This window comes from Ambystoma mexicanum, chromosome 6p (genome assembly GCF_040938575.1).
Source record: "Ambystoma mexicanum isolate Mex_15411 chromosome 6p, UKY_AmexF1_1, whole genome shotgun sequence".
Taxonomy (NCBI): Eukaryota; Metazoa; Chordata; class Amphibia; order Caudata; family Ambystomatidae; genus Ambystoma; species Ambystoma mexicanum.
In genome coordinates, this window is record NC_090935.1 from 1,260,148,200 (window position 1) to 1,260,161,654 (window position 13,455).

Sequence of the window (13,455 nt, forward strand, 5' to 3'; positions counted from 1 at the left end):
TCAAAACTCTTGGGGTGATCATGTCTGCTGCTCTCTCCATGACGGGCCAAGTCTCTTCGGTCTGTCAGCAGGGACACTTTCAGCTTAAGAGCCTAACGAAGGTGCTCCATCTGATCCCAGCAACACTACGCCCTCCTGTAGTAGCAGCTATGATTCTGAGCAGGCTTGATTACTGCAATTCTTTGTACCTGTCGCAACCCAAGGGTCAGGTCGGCAGGTTACAATGCCTCCAGAACCTGGCAGCCAGGATGGCAATGGGTACCCCTTATGGGTCCCATATATCCCCCGTACTGCACTCTCTCCACTGGCTCCCTGTGGTAGAGCATATCCAGTTTAGGGCACTCTGTATTGTCCACCAGACTATACACGGTCAACGTGCAGAGAACCTATGTGTACAATTTGAGCCTTATGTTCCTAACTGCTTATTGCAGTCTGCTTCGGCTGGCTTGCTGTGCGTGCCCTCCTTCCGTCGTTCTTGGCTAGGGGGATATGCTTTTTCCATCTCAGCGGCACAACTATGGAACAGTCTTCTACCTGCTATGAAGCTACTGCCCAACCATCTGGCTTTCCGTATAGCTTTAAAGACCCATCTCTTCTAAACCCTTGTTTTCTGGTCTTTTGGTGTCTCTGTGTTCTAGTGGCTTCATCCTCTTCAGCGCCAAGATGCCCTCGGGTGACTGTGCGCTATATAAATATCTGTAACAGAACTATGGAATATTGATGATGCAAATCTAGCTTCTACATGAAATACAAACTTTAACTTTGTGTCCACTATGTGCGATCCATTGATTTTAAAATCTTAACTCTATTTTATTCTTAATTTTCACAGTAGAGCTAAGCTCCTTTTAGCAGACCCCGTGAGCGCAGAGGACTGTATAATGCAGAGGATGAAGAAAATGTGGCTAACGGCACCCAGTGGGAGACAACCCAAACACAGGAAACCCTCTAATGCTAGTGGAGCTAAGAAACCTCACCTACTAAGTTGAATGGAGTCCCTGGAACAATTAAAGTGGAAACTGCTCATTCGGACTCCAGAGCGTTGTCTGACAACTTTGATTAAGTACGAACTCTTAACCCACACCCTGCCCAATTGTCCTCACCTTTCGCCCATCCCCACTGTACAGAACTCCTTAAAAGGGAGGACTGGCTCTAGTGCGATGTATAGCTGCCAAAGGAGCAATGTGGTGGTTGAGTCTCACTCTGTTAAACAGCTTGGGCTAATAAAATCCATTCTGACCTGTACGGAAGGCATGGTATCAAACAGTGAAAACAGACAAGTGATCACAGTTCAAGGGTGTTTATTGAACTTCAATGGGTTGGTTGAACGCCTATCTAACCTAAATCTAACGATGGAAGCAAGCTACGACCATCAAATATTAATAGCGCAGTCCTGGTCGAGTCTTTGTCAAAATAAAAAGGGCCTATACTAATATGCCTATTGCCAATCTTACTTCTAAATACAAAATGGTGTGGGACAATAGTGTATGCAAAAAGAAAAGTGTTCAAGAAACAATATGTCAAAACAGTTGAGCAGTTGGCTTCCCTTCTCCATGTTTTCAGCAAGGGACAAGTCGGCACATTCGAGCTTTGTACACACTCTGGCTTCTCTGCCACAAGGATACAGTTCAAAGCATAGGTATCATGTCCTTCTGCCAAAGCCTCTTTCCCAATAACAGTCTCTTACTGCAGAGGATTTTCACATTCACAAGTTCTCGCTTTCAGTGTTTATCATGGGTCTCCCTCCTTCAGGCTCGGACCCCTTTTTACCACAATGTTCACAATTGCTCTTCCTCGTTCGGTCTTGGGCCATGTAATCTCACTTTGTATGTTTTCCTCTTGATATGAAAGATCAAAGGCTTTCGAATGGGCAATGGGTTTTGCTTAAACCGTCACAGGACCACTTCGATTCACTTCACACAATGTTCTTACCAATCTTCTACTTTTGTTTCTGCCACTTCTTGGCTAGATACCTTACAGAGACCTTCGATTGTACACCCTTATGGTGCTGGACCACTCAGTCACTGGTATTGTATCTTTCTCCATAAATGCTCAAACATCCATCAGCAATTAAGCTTTCCTCAAGTCTTTCATCACATGTGTTTCAACCTTTGTTCTTGAACTCTTTATACAATGTTGCTGCTTGCAACCTTGACTTCAACACAGACATCAGTTTCCCCAACTCACCGGCTGTGTTTATCTCTCTGTCGCTACTTTGATCTTGGAGCCAAGGTACCACGGTGGCTGCTGTTCCTCTCCAACTCGGTCAGCTGTGCAGGATGGCCCTGGGTATCTCTGACACAATACAGGATTCTTCAGTCTGGTTTCCTGGCATTACACTTTATAATCTGAAGGGTTCTGGAAAGTAACGGTTTCTCAGCAAAAAGGTCAAGGGTATCCTCCTCATTGCGTACCCTTCTTGGTTGGCTGTCTTTCTTCCCTCGTTCTGCTGCCATGGGGAAAATACTGTTCCTTTGTGTGCTTTGCCTCGCTCAGAGTGTGCTCTGGTGCTCTGCCTTTTATCCATTTCGGGAAGTTTAATGGAAGTCAGGTGTGAGTGATTACCAGTAATTGCCTGACCTTGCCTGACCATAGTAGTGGGACATGTCAGGTACACCGCTTGGTGTGAGTCTGTTTTCTCCCAGACCAGGCTGTCCATGTGAAAGTGTTCATAAAGAGAAAGGATAATTAGAAACTCTACCCCCCCCCCTATCGGCTAGGATGGGGTAAAGGTGTTACAGGGAGGGGGGTACCACGTCTCCCCATCAGGTGTCCCACTCCCCAAACACCCCTCACCCAGGTGATCCTCCCACACTGATCCACACCTAGGAACTTTATCCAAAAGTGATAGTCATGTCCTGGCCACCTGGATAACAGATCGCCGAGGACTAGCGGGTGAGACTCCCTCTGATTTCTCACAGACCTCAGCCGTCAATTTTAGCTGAGCTGATGGGATGGAGATACTGATTCAAGGCTGTATACTGGGCAACAGGCATAGCTGCATTCCTCCAGCAAGCCTAAGATGACTAAGGCCAAGAAGATTGAAGATATCCCAAGATAACTCCAAGAGAGCAGGCAGAACTTCCTGGCTTCCATTGATACCAGCTCATCACTAGGCAGCCCCTGATTTGGCCACTATAGTGTTTGACCCTCCAAAGGCGGGGCATGCTTATTCTTTAGGAGCACCCAAGAAGGTATATCGCCCTCAACGCACATTGAGGCTCAGAGGTCTGATCCTGAATCAGTAGAACTAGATTATTTACCACCCATAAATGGGACTTGCTCTGTGGGTTCACCACCCACCTCAGCCTGATGTATCCCAGCTTTATCATTGCACCTAACATCGAGGCCTCGGAAGAGAGGCCAGGCTAGTGGTTGCATTGGAACCAGTCAAAGGAACTATACTCGCAGATTCGGATAGCACCCTCAGTACTCATATCATGCTTTAAATGGTGGGGGCTGTGTGATAATCAACACTCTATTATGAGGACAGTCAGTAATATACTGAAGAGTCCTTGGATGTTGCCAATTCAAGAATTAAATTATTGGAAGCTAAAACTGAGCCACACAACTCTGGATATCATTGTCTACCCATGTGCCTGCCCTCACTATGACCAATCAAGTGCGTACGGTCCTGATAACTAATTCCCAGTAGCTTAAACCTACCGGATCGCCTCTGCTTATTCTGCAGCTAGTGCCTATCTGAGTACTCTTAGGAACAGTTTGCAGAGGAAGCACCACCAATGCTCCAAAGGGACCTACGTCAAGGCTGGGATATGGATGAAGCCTCTTTGCTCTTGTTACGCCCAGTTCCACATCAGGAGTCTCACACAAACCCCCCAGTACCAGCAGACTGTGCTAGTTTAGCAAGCTCAGCTAGGTACATTCCCAGGCCGGTGGCATTGTCACAGCTATATAGAGCAGCTCCAAAGGGTATTGCCATTGTCTACCATCGTCCTTACAGCTTCTCGCCCCAAGCAGCTCCATTGGTGGTAATCCTGGGCCAGGTACTAAGCCTAAGACTTGGCCAATTAAACTGTATAGTATTGTTAATTTTAAAAATCAATGCATTTAACAGCAGCACTGGACTAGGTCTGGAACCAAGCTGCAAATCCTTTTGGCTCGTAGAGTGGGCCCTTACCAACCAATTCCAAAGTTATTTCCAGGGGAATGTGCAGCTACAACTTGTAGACATTCATCTGCAGTTGGCACCATCAAAAGGATGTTTCTGCCTAGGGACCATGCCAATGATCAAATAAGCCACCGGTGTACAATCATCCTCCACGAGGAGCCGCTACCCTCTGCCGAGACAACCCTGAGCTTAGCAACAGATTTGAGTCCCTGAGTTAATTGCCTTCAAGATTGACTTCACTATTGATAGCCTGGCCATTCCAATTAGCTCCCGTACTCTTGGGGAAATAGCAGCAGACATGGTTGATGGCCCTGTAGAGGAGCCCCCCTGCAACACCACTGTTTTGAAAGTTGCCTTTTGGACCATTGCCAGTCTAAAAGCTAGGCTGAATGACCGAGACTGGTGCTCACACATTATTCTCTTTCCCAGAATACTCTTCCAAGAATTCTTGGCTACAGAACCACCCTATTTTCCACGGCTCTCCAATGAGTTCACACCAGCAACAAGTTCGGTCCACGTGAAGGCACCCCCTGTACACTCACACCAGAAAAAAATGTAACCCGCTAGGGAAGAAGGCCAAAGATGAGCTTGCAAAGGTAACATGTGTTTATTTCCACGAAACCGAAAAACGACCAGCAAAGAGCTCTGCTGCATGAGAACTCTCCGGCCTCTGGGAGCACGTGCAGTATCTTACAACTACAAACAGCATCACTCAGGACGTCATTCTATATAGCACAATTCTACAATCCCAATTGGATGGGCACTACACATATAGGGTCTGCTCCATATGGGATGCCATGCCATTGGTCCTTCTTCATCTGTCCACCTGCATCCACGTAGGTGCTGCTGGGCTCGTCATCTGTGGTGAGGCTGGTCCAACAATTAATTGGCTAATCTGTTATGCAATGTTACCTTATCATGGTTGCTAAAACCTGGCAAACATATCAATGGTCTGTAGGAAAGTCATTCCCAGGCAGCTCAGCAACCCCCGAGGTCATCCACCTTAGTTTTGGGCTATAATTTAGTTATTACTCTGCACCTCGTTGCACAAATCACGTGACCCATTTCTGAACGTGCAATAGCCTCGCCGTCTGACCTTAGAGCTCAATTGAGGGGTGTAAATGTTTTATGGTTGGTGGTCTGGGTTTAGGTAATGCTGTGGTATGCGGGGGTCTTGGGATGAAAGCATTGCAACGCTGTAGTTCTCGTGCCCGGATCATTGGGGGCAGGGGGCCTTGCTATTGACAAGTACTATGATGTCAAAGGGGCTGCCCTTTACCTGGCTTATAAGACTTGCCAATGGCTTTTGACAGGATGATTAGGCTTTTACTGTGATCAGTTCTTCGCTTCATGATAATGTCCAAGAGACTGGAGTCAAAGTACAACACTGAAGCCTTTGTCATCTTTAGCAAGGATGGTGAATGCAGAGTTACATTTAAGATCATTAGGGGTGGTTCACCAGGGTGCATCATGGTCAATCCTTAGGTTGATGATCTGTAGAAATATCTCTTAAGAAACCCGGGTGCTGTCCCATCCTTCAAATGCTGCAAAACATCCTGCTGAGGTTACTCGGACGATGTGATCCCGCTGGGCAGAAAACCTTAAGCCCTACAAATGCTTGTGACGTGCTATGTCAAACGCATGAAGTCCAGGGTCATTAAAGTAAATAGTTCAGTCAGATTGTATGGTTTTCAATAGGAATAAAAGGGCTAACTCGGTCATCTCTGTGGATAAGGAAAACCTAACAAAGGTGCGTACATTTGACTACCTGGGCATCAGATTCCACGACAAAGACCTGATCGACTCATATTGCTAAATCAATAATACTTTTAAACAAAGTGAATGCATGTATACTGCGCTTCTTTTACTCCCACGGAGGTGAAGCAGAACCCCCACCAACGATTGAGGCCTACCAGGCAAAGTCTTGTGATATTGCCCAATATGCCGCTGCTGTCTGGGTTTCCTACCTGCCCTCTAGTGAAGCTTGTGATTGAGAATTCCTACACCCAATTTTGGGTGTCTCTCCAGCAATGGCCAAGGAACTTCTGTATTATGAAAGTGCTCTTAACCTGTTAACTGATCAACTAAAAATAGCCCCATGTCATAATGGCTCTGGATTTGCACCAACAATAAGATCGCCCTTGTTCAAATCATTATAAAAGATCTATTTAACTTAGAGAATAGAGTAATATCTAGCCGGAGTAATCATATCCTCAGCTCCATCAATGCTCTCGGGTGCTATAACTTGGCCAACAATCGGCTCTATGCTCTGCCCATTCAAAAAAAGAATGTTGGACCTGTTCAAGAACATGCAGTTAATTCAGACAGAATTGAACTAGGATAGTAACATAAGCGTCTGGGCTTATTTGCCAATAATGCACTTACATATTAGCAATTATTACAAATACTAAAATATTACAATACAGTGGCAAGAACGTTAATAACTAAACTACGATTTAACCAGCTGACTTTTGCAGTTGACAGACTACACTGGAGAACCTGAAAGCAATCCAACTGTAATGCGATAACATCGGACTGTAGACTAACGTGCACGCTCTGTTCCTCTGCCCCTGGTATGACCTACTGTATCGGAAATATGTATTCCTCTTTTAAAGACTCTTGGTTTTGGACAAAGCAGTGTGGACCATTATCTGATGATAGTGAATGATTTTAGAGCTTAATGGTCCATGGAACATTTTCTCCCAGACTCAATCAGGAAGAGAGCTCTCATTGGTGGAGTAAACCACTGATCACATTTCTATCGAAGCTTATGGTAACTGTTCACTGCACTTTATTTGTATTTTACATGTATTTTTGATGCATTTTTATTGACTGTTCATTTTAGATTTTTCTTCACTACTATACAATTTGTCGCGGGAGTTTTGATTCTATTTGCATGCATGCTTAATTGTTTTAGGTACCATGAATTTTATGGTGATACTTTTATGGATTGCATATTCAGAGTAAAGATTTACTACTAATAAACATCTTCTAATGTGATGCAGAAAAGTAATTTATATGTCTATTAAAATGCATCTAAAAACGTTGTCATTTTGTACTTTAAAATAAGTGATGTAGGATTCCATGATGGTGGCCGGTGGAGGAGGACGTTCATGAGTGTCTCCTTCCTCACCGGGCCACATAAAAAGCATTTCAAGAGCAACATGGACAAAATGAAAACGTAACAGTCCTGCAGAAGAAGAAGGAATGAGAAGAGGTGAAAGCAGAGGCCCGTGAGAGAAAGGGAGTGCGGGGAGGCAGAGATAAGCAATCAGCGGCGCAGTGAGAGACAGGCCAGCACACCACAGCGGGAAGAAGGAGCTCCAGTGCTGGGGGCAAAAGGAGGGACGGTGCGGATCTCTGATGCTGGGAGCAAAAGGAGAGAAGGCGCAGATTTCCCCGAGTAGAGGCCAGGAGAGGAGTGTTACAATAAGGAGGAAAAGAGGAATTCAGCTGTGCGGCAAGGTAGGGGTGTGGGGGTGCTGAAGAGGGAGGAAAGCTGAAAAAGGAGCCGGATCTTCCTTTGAAAAAGGGCCCAGCTAACAAGAGGTCTGAAGAGGCAAATGGAGCGGACCCAGCCTCCTGAGAACAATCTGTGAAGGATCTGGAGAGGAGCCAGCCCTGTAAGCAGTCCGGTGAGTCTGGGAGACCAGAGGAGAGGAAGAGGAGGCATGGCAGAATAGAACTCCATAGGAGACAATAGGGAGCCAGTGAAAGTACGGTCCAGAGGGGAGCCAGGGGAGGCCTGCAATCCCCATGAACACACCAAGGGTGTGCTAGGTATCATAGGGTCTGAAGCCCAGAATAGTCAGAGGGGCAGGTCCGCCCCCCCGAAAATTCTCAACAACATTTCAGGAATGAACAGGTCCCCCGGGAGATCAAGGACCAAGGAAGGCGAAGGGGAGGCAACATTGAGGTAGCTCCCAGAACATTGCACTAGGGTAGCTGGAGAAGAAAAGTTGGGATAAACCACTGTGACAACCCCGGTGGTAAACTGGCAATGTCCCGTAAGACTTTTTTCCTGCACCTTCTAAAGGACTTTAAGGTAGTCAACCTGGGCTGGGTCTGGCAATATATTTTAACAGAAAAGTCTTTTAAATGGTCTTTGGCTGCCACACGCTTCATGAAAGAAGTTTTAGTCCTTAATAAATAGTATTAGGCAGTGGGTTCTGTTTCTAGTGTGTACATTTGTTTTATTTAAAGTCTTTTATCATGTTCGTTTATGGTTTTTCTTTTTTTTCTGTAAAATCTTTAATTTTAATGTCCTTTTCTTGTATGTGTGACTGTGCATTTGTGAAAAATTCCTTGTGAACTTTAACAAAATTAAGTAAAATAAAAAAAGAATAAAGAAGCTTTCAGAGACGGTGGAGGACAAAGATTTGAAGGGAACAGTCCAGAAGCTCTTTGCAGACATTTTGGCATAGTAGTAAAATTAGAAGGGTGGTTGCAAAACAAGAACGCAGATATTATTAAGCATCAAGAAACGCATATATGTAAAACCGATAAAGGGAAATTGAAGATTAGGGGTTTTTCTCAGTTGTACTAGGCAAACTCTGGGGAAAATAATTCTGGAGTCCTGATAGCATTATACAATAGTTTGTGGGAGCGGGTTCTTGATTCTTGAGACCCAGGTAGATTAGGAGGAGAGATCTTTGTTCATGAATATCATATTGGAATCTCAATTCTTTATGCTGGCGTCGACATATGCCCCAAACTCAGTGCAAGATGGCCCTTTAAGGGGGGTGCTATCGAGACTGGAAGAATTTGCTGAAGAGGACATCATCTTGGAGGGGATTTCCACATGGCGTGGGAACCAACAAATAGATGGGAGCACTAAATCCACACAACATTCCTTGGCCCGGTCCAAGGCCCTTAAGAAAGAAATGACCACAATGGTCCTTCAAGGTGCATGGAGTGCTGTAGAGGGTCAGCACAGGGTTTCACTTACTTCTCACATGTTTACTCCTCTCCAACTCATGCCTCCAACTCCCTCAGGGTCAGTCACTTCTCCAAGCAACGAGTTGGTGGCAGATCACTCTTCGGCAGGGGCCTCTCTCTGGATCAGCCTTCCTGCCTCCTGAAACTCAAGGAGAACCACCTCCGGTTCCGGAAACACCTCAAAACCTTCTTCTTTGCTTCTGCTTTCTCTCCTCCCCTCCCTTGCTGAACTCCTGACTGAAATTGCACTGGTTACCTGGCCACCCTTCTGATCTCTCGCCCTGGCTCTGTCAACTGCCCACCTGCACTGCCTCCCTGGCAACCCCTGCACTTGGGGACTGTTTTTTCTGTACCCATTCAGTCCCCTTTCCAGCACTTTGTCCGCACTTCCTTGCACTTGCCTGTTGCTGTTTTTTTTATGTGTTTTTATTTATTTATCTTATTTGTTCCACTTCTCATGTACTGCACTTTCCCCCTCTCCCTTTTCCCCCTTGCACTCTTCCTTTTTCCCCCCCTTCCCATGCACCTGTGCGATCTGAATGACACCTGGCCTAGTAAGATCGCTGTCTGTCCTCCCTTTGTCCCCCTCCAATCAATTATGACTTCACAACAGGAAAAGGAAAACCTGCGAAAAGCACAAGCTGCATCACTCTTTTGTGAAAAGCAAAGCACTTCTAATAAAGATACACCTAAGGAGCAATCATCAGAGGGACAGCCCAATAATGAAGTTAAACTTCTAAGAGATCTGGAGAAAAACAAGAGATCAGTAAATGGTGGGGCGAATACTCTCTTCAAAATTATATTGATGTGGGCCTCAGCACACCATCGTTCAAAGAACAAGACCCTGCCATGTTACAAGAATGGGGAGAGTCCAGCAACACTTGCTCTGTCAACTTTCTAAATATTTTGATTAAATATGCCAGAATGGATAGACAGAAATTATACTGGATTAAATACAGGAAGTTGAGGAACAGTTGTAGAACTTAGAAGCAAGTGAAGAGGGCAAAAACATACGTATAAACATGGAAAAGGGATACAAAGCATTTGAGGAAGACATCAAACTGCGCAAGAAGAGAAAATTCATTTGTGACAAAAATGAATATGAACAAGGGAGAGTACTGACTTTTGCAAAACACTTTGATACCTTAAGACAAAGACTCCGTATTCAACCTTCTACTTTCACAAATGTTAGTTCCACAGAATTATCATCCTCGGATGTCGACACAACAGAAAGTGAGAGTGAACAACCCTCAGGAAAATTACATTTTTTAGACGAAATGAGGCTGCTGGGCAGGACAGGCAGATTAAACAACGGCAGAAAAACAAGAGGCAAAGGACGAGGCAAAGTATCGGGCCAAAGAGGAAGAAAAAAAGCAAGGAGGGGAAGGCGCTGCATCTACAGCAAATGTGGACAAACCGGAGCGCTTAACACGCTCTGAACAAAGAAATGAATTCAACCATCTCTGTATTACCAGACATGTCCATTATTAACCTCTCCACACACTGTCTACCCCAGTAGAACAGGTTTTACAACTGGGTTTGAACTTTTGTCCGACATCTGTTTATAGCTATGCCGAAACCCGCATTGATTTTGACAAATACATGTGCAAAATCAGACAAAATAATTCTTTGCCATGTACCCGCCTAAATCCAAGCCGAAAGTTTGCCTCCCAGGATTTACTGATGTCTCGATCCAGGACACTTTCACCTTACATAACCTTGAAGATTTTGGACTTGAAAATGTAGACTGTGCCAATACTATGGATCATGATTTTGAACGAATGAATGCTGACAGAACTAAAGGTTAAATCCCGTTTCAACCCTATGTTTAATCCGGGAGGCCATATAGAGGCTTTCCAAGACCTGGTTATTAAAGATCTCAAAAAGATTAGGAAAAAGTGGGCTCCGTTGAGAACAAATCTAACCCCGCTACAACAACGCACAGTGAATCAACTTGGTGCAATGACGGATTATATAATCAACCCATCAGATAAGGGGACTAACATAGTCATTATGAATCGACATGACTACATCAAGGAGGCCCACAAACAATGAATGGACAAAAACTGCTATGCTAAACTACAGGCTGATCCTTCACCGGCGAAGAGTGTTCTATTATGTGAACTTTTACAAACTTGGAAGATGAGACTTGTTTCGATGAAGACATCTGTACATACTTACAACCCAAGTTCCCTATTATTCCAACAATTTACTTTCTGCCCAAAGTCCATAAGAGCTTGACTAAACTCCCAGGCAGACCAATAGTTACACTATGTGGGGCATTGTTGGAAAATGTCTTACGTTTTGTTGATGAGACATTGGTTACTTTCGTGACAACGTTGCCTTCCTACTTAAAGATTTCTTGAGTAGGATAGAAGGTATACCATGGGAATTGTCTTACTTACTAACGACATTGGATGTGGTCTCCCTTTATACATCAATTAGACACTCTGATGGCCTTAAAGCATGTGAGCACTTTTTTTATACCAGGTCCATGGACTACCTCCAACATTGTCTCATGATATTAGAGAGGATTAAACTCTACCTAACTAACAACTGTTTTCTTTTCAACAAAGAGTTCTTCATTCAGCTCCAAGGCACTGCTATGGGCACAACGTTTGCTCCCCCATATGCGAATTTGACAATGGGCTGGTGGGAGAAATTTGTTGTCTGGCATCCCAGAAATAGCAAACATACAGATAAAATAGGACTGTGGCTACGCTACATTGATGATTTGTTTGTAATTTGGGACGGCACAGATCAGGAATGGCTTGATTTTGTTAATGTACTGAACATTAATGAGCTAAATTTACAATTTACTGAGAGTCACAGCTAGACGGATATTATATTTCTGGATATTGCAGTCACTGTGGATCAAGGCAAACTAACTACCAGTTTATTCAGAAAGCCTACTAGCTCAAATATTCCACTAAATGCGAAGAGCAGTCATCCCACAGCCCTAAAGTGGAGTATCCCCTATGGGGAATTTATTCGCATTCGTAGAAACTGTTTAAATATTAATACCGTTGATAGCGAATGTGCCTTGATGGCTTGCAGGTTCAAAACTCGAGGTTATCCCATTAAAGTACTTGAGAGAGCTTTCTAAAAGCAAGAGATATGGATCATTCTTCATTATTGGTTTCCAATACTGCACAAGCCAAGATCGTAGCCAATGCAGATACACGTCTCATCTTGACCTGCGGTAATGGTGCCCAGAATATTCGCAAGGCCATACAGAAACACTGGCACGTTCTTAAGTTGGATGAACATCTTGCAATATTTTGGTGGCTAAAGTGAACATTACATTCCGTGGGTCATCTTCATTTAAAGATACCCTCGTACCCAGTTTCATGAGTCCTCTTTGTGATCAATTGGGGGCCAGTTGGATGAATATCAAAAGACTGGACTTTCAAAAAAAATTCTAAATGTAAAGCATGCACCTATGCTGTGAATACTATCTGCTATTTACATCCCATTTTAGGAGAGAACATTAAGATTTTATCTAGGATTACCTGTGAAACTGAATATGTGGTCTATGTGCTAAACTGCCCATGTAACAAGTGGTATGTCGGAAGTACCAAAGGAAAACTGAAATTGAGGGTGCTACAGCACATCAGAGCAATTAAAAATGCTGATCTGACTTACCCAATGGCACTTTATTTTAAGAATGAACATGGTGGTAAATTGAGGGATTTACCTTTTTTGGAATACCTACAGTCACCAGACCACCTAGAGGTGGCAACCATGAGCTCACATTGAGACAATGTTAAACCAAATGTAGTCTGGACCTTGAGACAAAAGAAAACAGGGGTCATAACCTTGATGAGGAGCTATATACTTTCCTGGGTACATGAGGTCCTCTGCAGATCCCTTCTTTGAATTACTTGCATTAGATTTCACATGTATCTAGTTGACGCCATTTAACCCAGGAACTTACTGGGCAATATATATATATATATTTTGATATATTATGCTGAAGCGTATCTGTGAACTCTATGCATGAGCACTTAAGTCTTTTATCTTTGGTAGATGATTTATCTGGTGTTGACAAATATCTAATCATGCTTCAAGTTGCTTCTTTTTCAGAATGAGAGTTTTTTAGAATATTTTTTGAATTTTGCAAGTTTGTTCAGGTTTTGGTACTTATTTGAAGTGGCCCTTCCAACACAGAGATTTTTGGACTTGTTTTATTCTGCTTAATTGATAATATATGTGATAAGCCACATGAGGTCCTGCATATAGGGTGTGGGAGTAATAATTGACCACACTTCCATTTCATGGGAATTCTTGGCGTTAGAAGAAAGCTTTGAAGTATTAAGAACAAAAAGCGACTATAACCTGCTGATAACATGGGGCACGTCTCGGCCACCAATTAAGAAAAGGCCACT